This window comes from Corvus hawaiiensis, chromosome 10 (assembly GCF_020740725.1).
Source record: "Corvus hawaiiensis isolate bCorHaw1 chromosome 10, bCorHaw1.pri.cur, whole genome shotgun sequence".
Classification (NCBI taxonomy): domain Eukaryota; kingdom Metazoa; phylum Chordata; class Aves; order Passeriformes; family Corvidae; genus Corvus; species Corvus hawaiiensis.
This window is the reverse complement of record NC_063222.1, coordinates 13259490-13277963: the sequence shown is the minus strand read 5'-3', so window position 1 is coordinate 13277963 and position 18474 is coordinate 13259490. Positions and strand designations below refer to the sequence as shown.

Genomic DNA, 18474 nt, shown 5'->3' with positions numbered 1-18474 from the left:
TCCCGACCACGGCCCTTGCCGCCGCGGGTGGGCTCCCCCGGCCCCGGGGCTTCCCTTCCCGCCCCCGGCCCGGTCCTGCCCGGCCGCCGCCGCCCGCAGGGGGGCGCTGCCCCCGCGCGGTGCCAGCCGCGTCCCGTCCCGCGCAGCGCGGTGCGGGGACAATCCCTGCACAGCCGCGGAACGCGGGGCCCGCAGGCGGCGGCTGCCGTCGCCTCCCCCGTCCCGCGCCAGCTGTGCGCACGCGGGCCCCGGTGCGGCGGCCTCGCGTTATCTGTGCGTCTGCGAGCGGCCCCCCCCGCGCGGGCCCCGCATCGCGCCCTGCTCATGGCGGTGCCCGCGCGGCCCCCTCCCGCGGGAGCCGCCACTGACCTGCCGCCGCTCCGTCCCCGCCGGCGCAGCCTCGGCCCGCGGGCAGCAGCGCCCCGTCCCCGCGCCATTAACACCGGGCCCGTGGAATCTCCGCGGGCGGCAGGCGGGCGGTGGGTGCGGCCGGGGCCGCGTTCCCGGCCCGGCGGCGGCCGGACGGTGCGGCCGCCATTTTGCTGTGCCGATCCCGGTAATGGGATTGCCCGAGGTCTGCCGGGCAGGGCCGGGCCCGCGCCCTCCGCCGCCGTCGCTTGTATTCCCTGTCCTTATTCCGCAGCGAACGCCTCGTGCTCAGCTAATGCGGCCAGCGGGAGCCTCGGCCTCCCCGCCAAGCTGCTCATAGGCAACCACTGTAAATTCAGACGGATGAGGAAGCGCAGCGCTCCCAGCACCCGGCGCCTGCTCCACGGCCATCCGTGCAGCGCTGCGCACGTCCCTGAGAAGTCCTCTTGGACCTAACACAGGATTTGAGTGCCTGACTCTTCTTCCACGCCTTTTCTGCCAGGGAGAAAGAGAACGTGTTATTGGGCATACATAGCTTTGTGCTACTTTCTGCCACTTCCCTCCAGAAAGCACATATGAAACATTTCCTTGAAAAAGAATACCTGAAATAAATTACATTTGATTGCTGGATTATAGTCACATTTTACCCTTTTCCTTATCTGGTTATATTAGTTATATTTTTAAAAAATATGTGTAGAAACTCAGTATGAGGAAATTTGTTTTAGGCAGTATTCTTACTCATAATTTAGGTTTCTTAATATTTTTTACTGCCTCAGGAAACAAGCGCAACACTACCATAAGTGCTTCATAAGCAGTAACAAATGTTCCCGTAGATAAAGAAGGACAGAGCTTGATTTCATATGACCAGATGCTCCAACACATTTGGTGCAGTCCTCTCAGATACTGTCTCAGCCTGTCACTTCAAATAGTCAGCAAAGTCTGTTTTCTCAGGACTTGGAATCATGAAGCTTAGAGAAGAACTGGGCTTTGGGACAGGTGAAAAACTGTTAGGTAAAAATGAACAGTTTGGTTTTTGTCTTAAAGCTTGCTTTTGTCCAACGCTAACCTATGTTTATTTTTACAAGGTATTGCGTATAAGGCTTCACTGGACAGAAACTTTATTTTCAAATCTTAAACCTACGCATTAAAAGCACTGAATAGTAGGAACTGTTTCACTTTAAACAAAAAAACAAAAATCCTGAAGCATGAACTATTTCATCAGTGCATCATTGTCACTCTTGATGGGCCTGGAAGTTAGAACTTGGCTAGAGCCTCTTCATGTAAGTGCTGCTTATCATCTCAGGAAACGGCTTAGTGTCAACATAACATAAAAAATCTACTATAAAGAGGGGAGGTCTTTTTTTTCCCCCAGTATTCTGTCTTGGAACTATCAGTGCTTTCCTGGTTGGTTAAAAGCTACGGAAAGAATTTTTTTCATGTCAGGAAATTGTAAAAATTTCAGTGGCTTACCGATACACACATCTTTCACTAATTTACACAATCCACATTAAAAGTTCATCTTAGAAATCCTGAACGTCTCTCTGAAGGGTTTAATTCCTTCTTTAATTCTGGATCACTGGAATTCTTACCTATAAGTTCACCTACTGAAGCAATGAGTATGTTTTTAGCTTGGGGCTCTCTGCCACCAAAATAGTATTTCTTTAATCTCATGGCAAATTGAGGCATGAGATGACCAGTAGCTGTTCACCAACAGCTGTAGGAGGGGGAACAAATTATTGAAGAACACAGTGGTTTTGATTGCAAAGGCAGAGTGTGTCCCAACGTTTTCCCAACCTTCATTTTTATTCTAACCTACATAACAGATAAGCAAAGTTTCATACTCACATGTAGGTTACTTTTAATCTTGGACTTTGCCTATTGCTTATTTGCTGTTGTTCCTTTATTACTATTTTAGATATGTATATACGTAATCATATGTATTAATGAAGGTTTTTGACACAAGTGCCATAAAAAGTATTTGGGACAAATGTGTTGTCAGAAACAATACAATAAAATGGATTAAATTAAACCTGTTGTAATCCCTTAAAAGAAATAAATGCCTTACTGAACATGCATCTTGAAACAAATTTAAGGAACATTAGGTTATTAAGTCCCCCTAAATGTTAATTAGACTTTATTTTTAATTGTTTTGAAAATCAGATGCATAACCATAATTTGTATAGCTGATACATTCAACTTAGAGATAATAATTTATTTGTACTTGAAAATTGGATGCTCTGGCAGTCTTAATATCTATAGACAATATAAAAGTTTTGGAGAACAAAAAAAAGAGTCAATTTTTCTCTCTTTTTTTTAACAGGATGTTTTCTTAAGGCAACCTTAGCTCATCCACTAAAATAAGAATCACCTTTTCTGTGACTAGTAGTGTAATTGAAGGTACTAATTTACACACACACACACACACACACACACACACACATATATATATATAAAATTTGAGCTATTGGGAATTCACAGACCCATCAGGTCCTTGTGTGTTAAAAATATTCTTGAGAATAAGAAATTCTTTCTAAGGCTATCTTGGCCTCACACAAGATTTTACATTATCATTCTAATGTTTCATGTAAAACCAAATGCATGCAAAGAAAATGGAGGCACTGGTGCTGCAGTCAGACCTGTGAATGCACTACAGTGATATCTGGGAGAAGGCAGACAAGATCCATTTGCTCTGCAGTCTTGATTCCAGGGTGTAAGCCCCAATACAAATTATATACTTCAGAAATAGTGAGCTTGCTAGAGTATATGTACCAATTCCTATTAAACACCTAAATGATTGCAAATCACAGCACACAAATACTGTGTTCATTTTAGAAGGAAGTCCAAGTAGTTTAGCAGTGGAGTATTTCTCATATGGTAAAATTGCAAGATACAGAGAAAATTTTCAGCAACTCTCTTTAAAATGTGTAAAACAGTTCCGAGGTTGATGAAATGGTGGTGTTTAGATGCTTTGCTGAAGTCTGATAATCTCACTTCTGCAACTTATGGCAGGTGGTATTCTTTCTTTAAGAGTATTTCATACTGCCTCGGAAAAAAAATGTGCCAATATTCCTCTCTAGTCAAGCAGTTTCAGTTCTTAAGCAACAGCAGAAAACAACATATAGAGCATTACTCAGTCTTGCACATTCCTCATGAGCAACAGGAGTTTGGCTAGGATTTGACTAGTTTCTGTCTCAGTACCTAGACCAGCCTATCCATGAGAAAAATGCTTGTATAGACTCTCATCTTCATTGCTCTCCCTGCTGAGGTGAGAGGAGCCAGTGGTGCTGCTGAGAAGGAAACACAGCTCCTCTGCACCCTCAGACAGGCCAACCCTTCACTCAGGAGTGGGGCACACTAAAGACCCAGCAGCCCAGAGTGGCTTCAGCTCCCCTTTGTGGTCCATGAGCAAGGGAAAGCGTTCCATGTGCAACCCTTCTCCTCTTATTCAGCATCAAGTGGAGGGAGAAGGAGCCCAGTTACAGCACCTGCACCAGCCCCCTGCTCCTTCAAGTCTGGTGCAGAGGAGAGAATCCTGGGACAACTCACTTGGCTCTCAAACTGCATGAGCTGTGCATGTGCACTGAATGAAGTCTTTCTCTAAGAAATGCTGCCTTCTTAAAATTTAGGCATGGCCTAATCAGAGTCCCGTTGACACTAAACAGGACACAGAAGCAATTTTTAAAGGTGTAACTACATCTTTTTCTCTTCCACCAGTCTAAAAAAGAAAATGAAGCAACAACAATAACTAACATAAATCCAAATTCTTCTCTTGCACAAAATAAAAAAGCTTATGTTTTACTTTTACTAAGAATCAGCTGACTTTACATCTTGCTATCTCTGAACAATCTTAGTATTATTTTCCGTTTAAGTCTTTGCTTTATGTGCTGCTGACAAGCCATTTTCTAGCTGCCTACACTTGTGGGACATACCATTTTTTAGCTAGCAGAGATCAGTTGCAAACATGAAGCTATGTTTACAGACAGAGTGACAACAACAGAAATTCTTCTGTTGCTGACTGTCGTCAAATGTAGTGATTAATATATTTGAATGGCTTTAAACAAAAGAATCAAATGAAACATTTAGGTTTTGTTCATTCAGAACAATTACTATGTGCTATTCTATTGCCTGTTTGGTTATCGGAAAGATAAAAGTAGTTGAACTCAGCCTCCATTTTCCAATTTTCAGAGGAAGCATCATTTGAATATGGGAGCCAGCATCCACAACGTAGGCTCAAGGCTACTGTTCTGGGTGAGGTGTGCTGGGGGCCAGGCCAATGCAGCTGTTCTTGCCCTTTACTACAGCTGATGTAGCAAATCATGATGGACTGGAAATAGAGTTCAATCCCTGCCCCTGCAAACACCTCATTCAGTTGGTCTGCCAGATTGCTGGACACAGCAATTTTGGAAACCAGAATTGGTCTTCAAGCTGTTAACTGGCCACCACTAGTCTCCAGTATTCCTTAAAATATTGTAAAATATTTTTGGTTTTTCTGTTGTTTTGGTAAACCAAAACCAACATACAAGTGATAGCTATTGCTCTGAGTCATCACTTTAGCATGGCCAATATTATGACAACTTACTGGACACACAAGAACTTAGTATGCTCTTAAATATTCTTATGCTCCGTTTTGTGCTGACTAAAGTGGCCCAGCCAGAGCCCTGCTCCTCCTTTTCCATCCTACTGCACGTTTCCAAACTAAAGGCTGAAGCAGGGCCTCTGCTCATGCAGTGGAGAAGGACTGTAGCAAAAGCGGAGAGCGTGGCAGCACAAAGAAAACCGTGATGGCTCCAGCACTGGTTTGTGCTGCTTGCTTTGCCCCCAGTGTGAACTGCTCAGCTCTGAGCTCAGCTCAGGTGGGGGACAACACCAACAACAAAACCAAATAATAATAATAAACAAACCCCAACAGTTGACTTGCCTCTCCCTAATAATTTCCCAAACTCTTATTCGCTCAAAAGCCTTAATAGTAGCGTGTGGTAGTATATAACCACATTGTTTATGGTTCAGGATCATGAAAAGATGCATGTGGCAATGTTCAAACTATCTGAAATTAATACTAGATTCTGGTATTGATTATCAATTTGGCTGCTGAAAGTTATGGAAATGTTGAACATTGTCAGGATAATCTTCATTTCCTAAATCTCATTTTTATATATGAAGTCTTCCCTCTTACTAAACACTCCAAAAATACAAATGGAAATATTTTCACTGATTTCAAGGAAAATTTAATTAGGCTACTCGTCACATAAGCAACTTCTCAGATTATACCCACTGAATTAAAAACCAAGATCTGCAGATTTTCATTTTCCCCATCTTTTTAATTAAAAGGATTTTAGACTTATTTCTTAAAACTATGTAATTTGGGGATAACCCGAAAGGATTTATACGCTTTTAATTTCATATATAAATTAATACTTTAAGAAGAAAGGCCAAAAAATAACCTATACATAAACTTGCTGAAGTCAGTACACAAATTTCTCAGAACTGATCTTATTTATCTGAGCTTCTTTTTAATACAGGACTGAACGCTTGCACAGAAAGTGTGAGTGCTGCCTATATTCTACATCTAGATATTCCAAAAGCCCATGAACAACTGTCATTTCAACTTCAACAACTGTTTCTCCACCCCTGCCTTTTCCTGTTGTTGACTGGCAAAAGACAACACTTGGGTCATATCTCTTTGCCTGGATATGTTGGATAGAGCAAGCGTGCTACAAGCAACACCAACTTCATTTTTATTTAGTGGCTTTAGTTTGTCACTATGTAAAGCAATATGATCATGCTTGCTTCTGAATGCTGGTGCAAGATTGAAATTGAGAATGCCTGAGCATTTCTGAAAGAAACTATAACCCATCATTTCTATCCATATTTTGTTGCTGAAAGCAGTGCTATAAGTATTCAGAATCCTAGAGGAAGGTTTCCATTTGCAGACCAAGCCTACCATGCCAATTTTATCCAGTTATTGCAAGCCCAATTGAAAGTGCAATGATAAAAAATCACAAGAGATATTTCCATTGAAAACATGAGGGGTTTCGGTTAAAACCTTTGAGTATTAGGAATCCACATTGGGCCATGCCCAGAAATCTTTTTATATGGTGATTTTCAAGATGCATGCATTATTGTGAGCACATGGTATGTAAAGGCATTGGACTGCTTAATAAGCATTCACTGACACACATCTGCAGCTTTGCTAATGTACCTTTTATTCCTATGTGGTTGTCAAGGAAACAGGTTATGGCCCAGTATTCTGTATAAAATGTACTAAGCAAGTGTTCTATGATAATTTACTTAAAATAGGTACAACTTAGGTTTTGTAGCTCATTGCTTCTGTAAATGCAGGTAACCTGAATTTATCTAATTGTAATGTTTCACTGATTAGTTTAAACCACCAATGCCATTTTATTGTCTCTGAAAATCCATTACCATTTTCTATGTCACACAACACTGTGTATTAAAAGTAAATTTAATTACAGAAAGCATTCTGAGATATTCTAGGAATTGAAGAGGTTTTTTTAGCTTGTGGAGTTGTGGTTTTTTGTTTTGTTTTTTTTTTTAAATTTGATTCCTTACCATACATTCTGCCTGGTGACCTTAATTACTTATTTCAACTTAGAGATACCACAGCAAGAAAGACTCTGATGCAACAAACCATTTCCTACCAAAATTTGAGCAAATAGTGCCACTGAAATCAATGGGACTTCTCCCTTTCTACAACATGAATTATACTTGGTTCAAAGGACCACATTAAAAATTAATGAATTAATCAGGATTTCACTGATTCTTTCATTCAGTACATATATATATAAAATCTAAAGCACAGATACCAGGCATACTTATTCTAACCAAGATTATCATTGGGCATCCACAATAAGAAAAAAGGAAACTGCTAATATTTGAAGAAGCCGTGTAAAATGTGAACTGTTATTTTGAACTATCCTTTCTGATTATTTATCACAATACTATATTTGAGTCTACAAACTGCTCTTTCCAGCTCATGAATCAAGAAGCTTTTTACTGTCCCTGATTACAGTAATGTATAAAGGTAGAGATTCTATGAACTATACCCAGCTTAACCAACACAACAGTGTCAGAAATGGGCACTGGCACTGAGAGTTCCTCTGCCTTTACTGGGTGGCACAGTTTTGTAATGAACACTCATGACTGGGATCCAGAGCTAGCATCCTGGCACGCTCAGGAGGTTTGTGTGCCTACCAATATGTTTGGTTTGTACAGATCACTGGAGGCTGTAACAACCTGTTTCAAAAACTATTCTGTCTGATTTTGTTTGTCCAACCTCTCTGGCAATCCAGCAGGAACTGGAAAAATCCAACAATATTGACATGAGAATAGAGCAATGTGGTACCATAGTGAGAACAAATTTTAAGTTATTGTAATAAATTAGAAATTAACAGAAAATATACTGTAATGCAGTAGTGATGGTGTTAAATAATTTAGCTCTATTTCTATATAAGATTATCCCATAAACTTACCCACCTAAAATCAGGTTGTTCTTCTGTTAGAGTCTTTTAAAAGTGGTGTTGACAGGTATTTTCACCAAAACCATCTCAGTAATTTTGTGAACTGTGTGGCTACAGTGTATCAGCCTGCAAAGGAAAAAATCCAACTTTAATGACTGAATTATTGGACAAGTACTAAGTTCCACATACATTGCGTAATCCCTCAGAATTTTCCCTGGGGTGCTGTAGGACTCCAAATCTACATCTGGGAATTTCAGAACACACCAGCAATAAACCAGTACCATTAACTAAACTTCTGCTGCATTGTTTTATTATGATTTAATCTGTGTAGTGCAGACTGGACATAATGGTATGTTCTAGACAGAAATGTAAGGATGTTTTCAAGTTTAAAGTAGTTATTTTGAAAGACATTTTCTTTCTCCTCTGTCTCTTCCACCACCTTTCTTTTGATCTCTCTTGTCACAGATATCACCACAGTATCTGTGATAATGACATTTCTAGGCAACTCTTGTTCTCTGGAATACACTTCCTGTATTTCTCTGTGACGATGACTATTCATCATTGTCAAACATCCTGATTTTATTATTATGTATCCTAAAGCATCCTAAAAGGTTTTCCTGTAACAGTATAAAAATTATGTGGAACATGGTTTTGTTTCAAAGGTACTGAAAAAAATTAAATTGTTCCCTAGAGAAATTGCAAAATCATGCAGATAAGGCCGTATGACTCAGCTGATAGGCATTCATACAGCAGCAAGTATGGAGCAGCAATTAAGAATACATAGCTCCATCCTCCATTTGCAAATACACTGTATGTTATATCAATAACATTGTACAGGGAATACAGGATCCATTACTTTTGCTTTAAAGGTAAGAAGATGAGCTAATTTTTTTTGTTGGTTTAGTCTTGTACATTTTTAGTATATGTTAATTTGAATAAGAAATCTGTAGCTCACATCTGCCCGTAACAAAGGCCAGAATGAAAGAAAATTGCATTAAGTCATTATTATTACCTCAAATTCCAATAAAGGCATATTAATGAATGACTAAAATAAGCTTAAATATCATATCTGGAGGACTCCAACAGTAAAAGATCTTAGCAAAGCTAAAGATTTACCAAATTTGGTAATACTGGAATTCAAATATAATATTACACACAATAAGGCCCTTTTAATACTTAGTAAAGCAATTTATGTGATGAAGTACAACAGACACTAGATACCTCAAAAGGGTTAATTAGTACCTATTCATTACTACCAGAATCTGTTTAATAGTCTGATAAATATTACCTGAACGCAGATAGTTTCCCACTGAGAGACCTGCCGTTTCAAATCAAAATGAAGGTTAGAGGCAGAAGTAACCTTAATTAGAAAGGCCATTGAAAAACGTAGGACAGCGTCCAAGTGAATAATTTTTTAGTTTGATTTAATTTTTACTCATGCTTTTTTTAGATTTTCTGTTAGGCAGAAATGGAATTTGCATGGATAAAAGAACAAATTCCAATTATAAAAAGGGAGGCTCAGTATCAACAATTAGATTTCTATGATGAAACTGAACCCCCTCCCCTCCAACCCACAACAAAATAAACACAAAAAAACCCAACAAGCCCCTCTGACAATAACATTTGCAGGCTGTACTGGAGGTGGGAAAAACTGCACCTGTTCCTCCATGCCCTGGTTAGCCACCTCAGCTAAAGAATAAAATGGATGAAGTTTACAAAAGATTTTTATGCACCTCTGACTACAACATTCTGACACTCTGCATTAGCTGGATGTAAGTGCCACTGAAATACCTACAGCAACCCACATATAACAGTCAAACTGGAAAGAGCTTGCTAATTACTGGACTCCTCCTTAATAAAGAAATCAGTTTCATTCGCTAGAAGAAATTACTGTTCACAGGCTGCCAATGAGTTTTTCTGGACTCACGGAAGCACTTGAGTTCACTCATATTCATTACAAGAGGACTTGCACCCCTTAACAAAGAGCAAATTTGCAAATGGATTTAAAACTACTGTAGGGAAATGTGCTCATGTAATGGAGCTACTTTTAAAAATGCCTTGAGTGGGTATGTTTAAACACCAAGATATAATAAAAACAGTTTATTGCTAAGTGCCCCATCTTTTCTAAAGATAAGCATCAGAGGCAGTAAATAGATTTGACATGGCATTTGCTCAGCATTTCCTTTAAAAATAACCACACAAGAAATAAACAAAGAAATGCACTTTCTCACTACATTTAATGGAGCCCTCCATATTAACATTTTAGACAGGAAAATAATCAGCAGAAGCAAGCTACTGAAGATAAATCAAATTACAAAAATTGCAGACTTTAATACATCACTTGAGAGACGTCTGTCTGTTACGTTTCAGTTCTGCTTCTTTAGGTGGAACAGAGGAATACTGCACTGCATTAAATTAATCTTATAATTATGAATGAAATGGTTTTATTGTCATGTTTATGATGTGCCTATTATGACACATGACAAGTCATATTCCTGAACAGTTATACTTTGTTCATTTGGAATGCACTGAACTGGTCTATTTAGAAGTAAATGAGAATTAGTTTAATATTACTCATACTGTCAAGGTTATTGATAATTGGCTGTGCTTCTAAATACCTCCTCTGCACTCACTTTCAGTGCTGAGTCTTCCACACAGAATATACTCAGTCATTTTAAAGTCAAGGACATGAAAGGAAAATGGCTTCCCTGCTGCAAAAGTCTCATTGCAGTAGTGAGAATTTCTCAAGTCACGTACAAAGGGGATCGATGAGGATATACACTACGTTTTAAGCTCAGTGGAGACATTCAGTACCATCTGATTCTGTATAGGCAGTTACCTGTGGTAAACATAATATTTAACTTTACTGGCACTGTAAAAAATATTAGCTAAAAATAGAAATAAAGAATTATAATACTTAAATTTTGCAAAATCTATAAGGTCTGCAAATTACCGCAGACCACAAGTGAGCTTATTCTCTAAAGGCTTGTTTAAGGTCTGACAGGTATTCTTTTGCAGCATGCTTAAACATAGTTCTTTACCTGAACTTCAGAATGGGTCCGCTATTTAAAGAAAGGTTTATTAGCATTACTGTGGCTGAATTCAGCAAAGGTGGAAGAAGGTTTAAACATACTTCTGATTGTCTACATTTGTCAGCTGCTAAATATTTTAGTGATATTTTTATACTTGTGATAATAAAACTATTACTTTATATACACACAGTACAAACCTTGACCTACATGCGAGGCTGGGCTATATTAAAAAAAGAAACCAGGGTACATTTCTGGGAACAACCAATGCAAACCAGGAGGAAAACAGGTTTTTGTGTGTACAGCTTTATAAACATGGCATCGTTTAAGAACTGATATCCGCATGGAAACATAAAGTGAGATCACATTCTCAGAGGAAACAACTGCAACATTTCCATTTGCATTGTGATATTGCTATTAAAGAGAATAACATCTTTCTACATCTCTACAATTGAACCTTTTAAAAAGATTTGGTTGCCAAGGAAACTGGTTCTGGCCCAGTATTAATCTGAAACAAATATATTATAAAAGTTGGTGTAAGTAATACAATACTCATAATGATTGTTATTCTTAATGTCCAAATTCAGGTTTTGGTACTTAAAGCTGTTAAGTTTTTATTTCGTAATTTTTTTGTGTGTGTGAAGTAAAACACATTTCAGTGAACTGATACTCAGTTTCAGCTGACAGGGCCATCTATATCAATGTCTCTCTTTAAAGTTCTCCTACCTTTAAATAAAAATAAATACTGCAGTTTTATGTTTGTACCCAATACTGAAAATATAAGCATTAAAGCATATTTTTCTCTATTTAATATTTCGCACAAAACACAAAACCGCTTATGACAGAATTTAAATATTTTTCTTTTTTCTAATCTCCCTCAATTTTTATTTCTGCCTTTTAGCTGCAAGCTTAGTAATGCTTATAGTCAGCTTTAAAATGTAATGGAATCAATAGGGTTTTCAAAAATTCTTTTGTTGCATAAGCGTTGCCACGCCCTTAGTACATATGATTATTTTAACAGACATGATTGCTCCACTTTCACAACAGATTTTAAAAAAACAGATAAGAGTAATTGTCATGCCAATATGTGAAGCCAACAATTTAATATAGGTTGTTTTCATTAACAGTTTAGTACATTTTAAAATTGAAAGCTACATTCCAAAGCCCATTTCATGTTCTTGCAACACTGACCAAGAAAACAGTAAAACATGCAAATCTCAACCTACCTGCATGTACCACTTAGAGCAGTGTTAACATGGCAATGCACCCAGCCATTTTTATGTAAAGCAATGGAGATAAGTTCTATTCTTGGTCTTCTTGATAATTTTTTAGAAGCAGTTGTCAAAATTCAGATGGGAAGCAGCTTGAATAGACCATGAGCAGGAGAACCGAGTTTATCAACAGGGAAAGCAGGAGTGGGGAAAAAAAAAAACGTCCTCATCCAAGATTTTCCGAAACTGCAAAACACAGTTGGCTTTTTTTTTTTTCTGCTCCTCAGAGGGTTCAAAGCTTGAAGCTGACCACTGCAAAGGCCACTTGTCACATTTACTGAAAATCAACCTATTGATATCACAGCTGAAAATATAAACTCGACAACCAAAGCCCATTGCACAACGTGGACTGCGTAAGAGTTAAAAATAGATTCGACGTGCCTCCTACCTGCATAATAAATATGTAAGTTTCAAGTGCTTTAATTCGATATTCACATTAATTAACAATACAATATACATTATTTAAACTACAGTAAATGCAAGAAGAAAAAGGGTGACACCATCTGGAAGCACAGTTTGCTTTTTTTTTTCCCTTTCCAAGGGCTAATAATGTAGTTTGAATGTGATGACAAGCTAACAGCTCACCACATTGCAAATGAAAAAAGAATTCTTAAGGTGATGCTCAAATATCTAAGCCTGTAATGAAGCACAAACCAGTCTTCACTACTGCATGGCATGGCACACAGACCATTTACATACTCACATTTGAGACACTAGGCACAGTATAATGAATTCAATACACAGCATGCACACAGCACAAGCAACGTTAATCCTGCCTGCCATTTTAGGCTTGCAGGAGTAAGATACATACTGCAGCACAGCACTGGTAAGGGAGGAGGCAAGGGACAGCTCACCTTAAATGCAGTATCTGATTAATGTTGTAAGTGACATTGCATATCAGCTACAGAGTCTTGGTTCAACTGGGTGGGAGGGAACAAAGAAAATTGTCATCAACTGGTGATGCAAGATGAGCTCCAGTCACTAACACTGTTAGCAAACTCCAAATTCTACAACGATACAGTAGTAGGCATTTCAAACTCTTATCAAAATCTGCTTGTGCAATGGCTGAGTCGCCTGCCGAGGAAAAAAAAACCAGTCTTCTTGCTTATTGGAGAAACGCTGCATCCACTACAGCAACATCCTCTTGATGCAGAAAGATTTCACGTCGCACATATTAAATCCTGGATGCATTTGCTGTGCTTTCTTAATTTTTAAGTTTCAGAATTAAAAAATAAAATAAAAAGCCAATGATAGCAAAAATAACATAGCTAAAGGTCTAATGTTTAGAAAAATAAAACATTTTTTTTTCTCTCCTTTCTGTTTTCTCTCTTTTACAGTCCATCAGAATCCTGAGCAGTATTGACAAACCACACAAGCACCGGGTCTGACTGCATGATCAGCTGTCTGTGTCTACGCTACACCCTGTTAACCACAAGCAGTGTTAGAGCTAAATATATCTGCAATGCAGAAACAGTAGGTGCTATGTGGTATACCATTCTGATTCGTTTTAAGATATTTTTCTATCCTCAGATATAACAAATAAAACAAAATTTGCTGCTGATGTCTGTCAAGCATGGTATCTGTCAGACTTACAGAACATAAAAGCTATCCTAAGTACGCTGACCTAGATAACACTAAGAAGACTTAAGCAGCGTGCAAGCATACTCACTGTCAAAGCAAGGAAAATGAAACAATGATTGTCTAATCAAACTGAAAGCAACAACTCACTACCACAGTATAAATTCCAAAATGCTACATATTGTATATGCACATCTCATGTTTTTGGAAGACGCAAAGCTCCTTTGTTGTTTTTTTTTCTCGGCAGCTTTTCTTAGTTACGGTTGCACAATGACATTCTGACATCATGGAGGTCAATGCAGATACTAAAGTGCTGTCGTCTTTAAGAAAAAAAAATTTAAAATATAAAACCAGAGCTGCAAATATAATGATAATAATAACAATAATGATAACAGAAAATTTCACATCACCTACTTAATGTCTTTCTGTTACCTTCTGAGATTAATAGCATGCACGTTGTTCAGCCGCATACGTTAAATTGGTATCACCCTCTGCAGAGACTGCAAGAGTAATTGTGGAAATTAGATTTGTGTAAATTTCAAAAAAGGGTTATCATCTGCAAAACTTAAAAATACAATAAAATATTTTGCATGTATAATGAAAAATACGCAAAGAGAGAAGCATCAAAAACTGCCAATCTGATTTTTAAAAAAAAATGCCTAATAAGCAAAACTGGTGCTATTTTCATTGTCACTCTGTCTCCAAAGGGAGAATGAGAGAACCATGCTGCAGTTTACTATAACCTGAATTACCTTCCCAGAAGGCTTAACCATCAGGTGAAGTAAAACAAATCATAAGATCTACCTGTTTAGAGAGCAGAATCCCCCCCCATGTCAGTGACTTCTCTCAGTTCTTTATCTCTCTGCCTGCAAATACCTCAAGCTGATACCCAGCACAAGAACAGAACTGTGAAGATTAACGTGTTAGCTCTGAAAATATTTCACTGAAAGATTTCTTTAGGTAACCATTGTTTACCATATGTATAAGTAAATATAGATGGTTTCTGACCAACTGCAGAAATAAACAGCTCCTTGTGAGGCCAGATTTGTCCAGAGAAGTGCTATCTTTCATTTGACCTGCCAATACGGCTGAGGAAGAAAGCAGCCAAATTTTCAAACACATATTCTTTCCCTAGGAACCTGTGCACTTGATGATTTTTTTTTTTCTTCAAAAGAGCACCTCCTTTTAAAAGTGGAGACTAATACCAAGTACTGTATTAAATCAGAAAATGTTGGACAGCCAAAACTAGGCTGCTGTACGTATGTATTCACTTCTTTTTAAGAAATATACAATCTAATTTTGCTTTTTTCCCCCCTTTTTCTTTCTTTTTAAATGATTAAATAGGTATCTATTTAATGTGGAGGTTTTTCTTTGTGAAGTTTTTTGGCATTTTGTTCTCTTTCATTTTAAAGGCCGGGAATGAGATGTTCCTAACAGTCAGTGCTTTAAAATATTCAGAATCCCCTTCCATAAATAGCACATCTGTCACAGAAAGGGAACCCAGCCAACAGAAAGGCAGATCAGACCAGCAAAAACAACTGCTATTCCAATGCATGATTACGAAATAAGTTGGATTTTAGCAAGCCTTTATTTAGATTTTTTGTTTGTTTTGAGCTTTTTAAAGTATGAACTGTCTGATTATATACATGCCACCATATATCCAATTTAAAAATGTTAAATATGGATTAATTTTGAGGTTTATTTATGTTCATCTCTTTAGTCAAATATATATTGTCATGTTAGTTTAAAACCATGGCAAAGCTCCTATAGATTTCAAGAAGGGAAGATTTGGGCTATATGGAGCAGTTTGTTAAAAGTATGATATTATTATTTCAGAAGCAAGTGGTAGTTTTGTTTAAAGACAATGATTTCCGGCAAAAGACTGATTTCAGTGGAGTCTCACAATAAATATATCTGTTCCTGCATTCTTGAAGTCAGCATTCTCATTCACCCAGAGAAGTAGTGCTCTGGGGCAGACACAGCAAGGTGATTTGGGTTGTGTGATTTAAGAAACATTAAAAACCTGCTGGAAGTGAATGCAGCAGAAGAATAAACATCTCACAGTGAACAGGGAAGTGAGCTTGTCCAAATCTTTATGCATACCTCTTTCTTTAATGGGCCATTTTCAGTGCTTAGTAATAGTTTTCCAGGCTTAGATTTGCAATGATTTTGCTTCAGACTCAACATCATTTCAGCTCAGAAATCAGTTTCTAAGTCCTTCTACAGTTGCAAAATACATGCCATAGTAAATAAATAAATTTTAAAAATTGCATTCGTATGTTGCACAAAGTAAGTCCAATTTTTCAAGGTAGACATATATATTAATATTGTATGTTACCTCTCAGTCAGCAACTTGGATTTAAGTCTAACATGATTTGTGCCTAAACTGTTACAGTTCCAAGGCACTGTCTCACTGGATTCCTTACGTCAAAACTCCCTGTGTCTGCTGGGTCAGGACTATCTCTGTCCATGCTATAAGCTTCTGTTGGTTCTGAATTCAGTCAGCTTAAAGTGAGCCTATTTCTGGTATCTATGCTGGATCTCACAGGCCATTTGTGTTGCAGCCTTTCCCACTTTCAAGCATCCTACTTGTAAACATGCTTCCTCTTCCTTTATTTATCACCACTTGAGTGCAACAACGTCTTATCTCTCCTCACATACTATAGCTTATCAAAACTGGTGAGGAGTGAAGAGTTCCAACATCACTTTATATTGAGCATCCTCCTTGTGGTATATGGTTTTTCAGAGGAAAAGTCATAGTCCTCCACATCGATCATTTGGCAAAAGGCGGTAGAGTGTGGAAAGAAAGACTCACTTAAAGTCCCTAAAACTTTACTGATTTTTGTCTCAAAGTATTGCCACGCCTTGTCTTCCTAAGAAGGAAACTCTAAGGGCAGTCTGATAGTCTCGGAACTCTGCCAAGCAGCAACCTGTAGCAGTAAATATCTGGAGGAAGACTAGGAGGCTTTGAGAAAAAAGTGACAAACACTTTTAGTTTTATATGGATCATCTCACTTCTGTCTTTTTTTGACACAGGCCCAAGCTGGACCAAGGGACTAAACTGTGCCTCCAGCTATATAGAAGACATGCTGCATGTGGGACTTCTGCTTAATAGTAGTGAACATGCTTAATAAATGAATGAACAAACATACATACACTTGGGTTCATTCACACCTTAGTACTTACAGTTTTGTTTCTTTTGTCTTTAAAATTGTTTGTCAAATAAATGAGCAGCACACAGCAATCAAAGGACAGAATCAGCCCCGACCCTCAAGAAACTGTGGTCAACTGTTTGGTGATACCATCCCTGCAAAGCATTGACAAGGGGACATGAAGCACAGCTGGGAATCCAGGGTGGATGTTTCTAAAAGCACATTCCAGAACTGGCTACAGCCTTTCAGCAAACCTGCTCTTGGAACAACTCCTTCAGCCTCTGAATTTAGCTGCATCAATTATGTTTGTCTATTCATTCCACTAGAGCCATTGCATAAAACACACTGTGGATGAGCCCTCAGCTTGAAATTAAGAGTTCTTTTGGAAAAGAAAAAAACCCACACCCTTTATCATGAACTAAAGTTCTCTGACCTAACACACTCGGGAAAGCATCCATATACCCAGACATTGAGCCTAGTAATTAACCTGCTGCTCAAATGCCTTCCATCCAAACTCCTACTGCTACATCCTACATGAAGAAGTTGCCTTCTTCAGTACTGAAACCTCCACTAGTTGTTATTGGGATGTAGAAAACAAGGCAGGGGGAGGGAAAAAAGGACTGATGGTAGAACCTCCAGAGTTTGCTTTTCCAGAGCCAAAGTAAAGCACATTTATGCCTGCTCCGGCCAACATGCCCTGGACTTCCTTTTGTGTACACATCTAGCTTAAGTTGCCCCAAGGATACAGACTAACTCAGTTGAGTGCTGACAGTTTTCCCAGACTTTCCCACAATTCCGTGTCTCTGTATGGCTACAAAGTCTGCCATTATTTGCTGGGACAGAAAACCGTTGTTCTTTGTTATCCTGTGAATGATTTACACACTTTCATTTTTAATTGTCACACTCATATAAACAGGCCATCAAAAATAGTATCTAAGTGATCTAAGATGCAAGTTTAGACTCCTGCTGTTCCTGTTAGATGGAGATTTTTCCAGCACTACTGAATTAAAGCAGAGCTGCATTTAAAGGCAATTCCTTTTATAAAATCTAGAAAAATAGCAAGTAACTGAATATTATGAAATGTATTCAGAGATACTCCATCATATCAATGTGTTATGAATATGCATTTTAAAAAAGCATAGGTTTTCCTACACTGAAGGATTGCAGACATGTCACGTATTAAGACAAATTGAGGTGCTGGATGTTTTTTTGAAAAATGCTTCTAACAGCCACTTATAGTCTGGTACTCTATAAACTATAAAATTTTTAAGGATAGAACACCTGAGATTCACTGTAAACAAATGGCAAAGTGAATGTCTTTAAAAACTGTAGAACTGTCCATGGAATCTGAAGAAAGTGATAGCTTTACAGATATTTGCAGTCACCTTTACAGTTGTATTTTTGTATTTCTGTATAACGTGACACTCACAGTAATTAGCAATAACAAGTGGCTTTGTCTTGGTTTTTCTCTGAATAGTGTTTTAATTACTGACGAGCATGGTCTCTCCATCTAATTCTACTTCCTAAGGCCCTACTTGCTTTCTAAACTGCTGCCAGACACTATGACAAAGGTTTCAGATATCTGTCTCTTATCACT

The 18474-nt window shown here is 38.4% G+C and overlaps 1 protein-coding gene across 5 annotated transcripts in view; it reads right to left on the bottom strand.

Moving 5' to 3' along the window:
- Positions 1 to 18474, bottom strand: part of ZBTB38 (zinc finger and BTB domain containing 38) — a 49823-nt gene that overhangs the window by 11114 nt on the left and 20235 nt on the right. Inside the window, exons 1-4 of one of the 5 annotated variants that reach the window (XM_048314620.1) lie at positions 14158 to 14222; positions 13002 to 13067; positions 12103 to 12239; positions 7864 to 7973 (exon numbers count right to left, since the gene is read on the bottom strand). The gene's annotated coding sequence lies outside the window, so the exon portion shown is untranslated. Of the gene's footprint in view, positions 1 to 369; positions 633 to 7863; positions 7974 to 9135; positions 9172 to 12102; positions 12240 to 13001; positions 13492 to 14157 lie in introns of those variants that run through there. The other 4 variants (XM_048314619.1, XM_048314621.1, XM_048314622.1 and 1 more) reach the window with 4 other exon arrangements.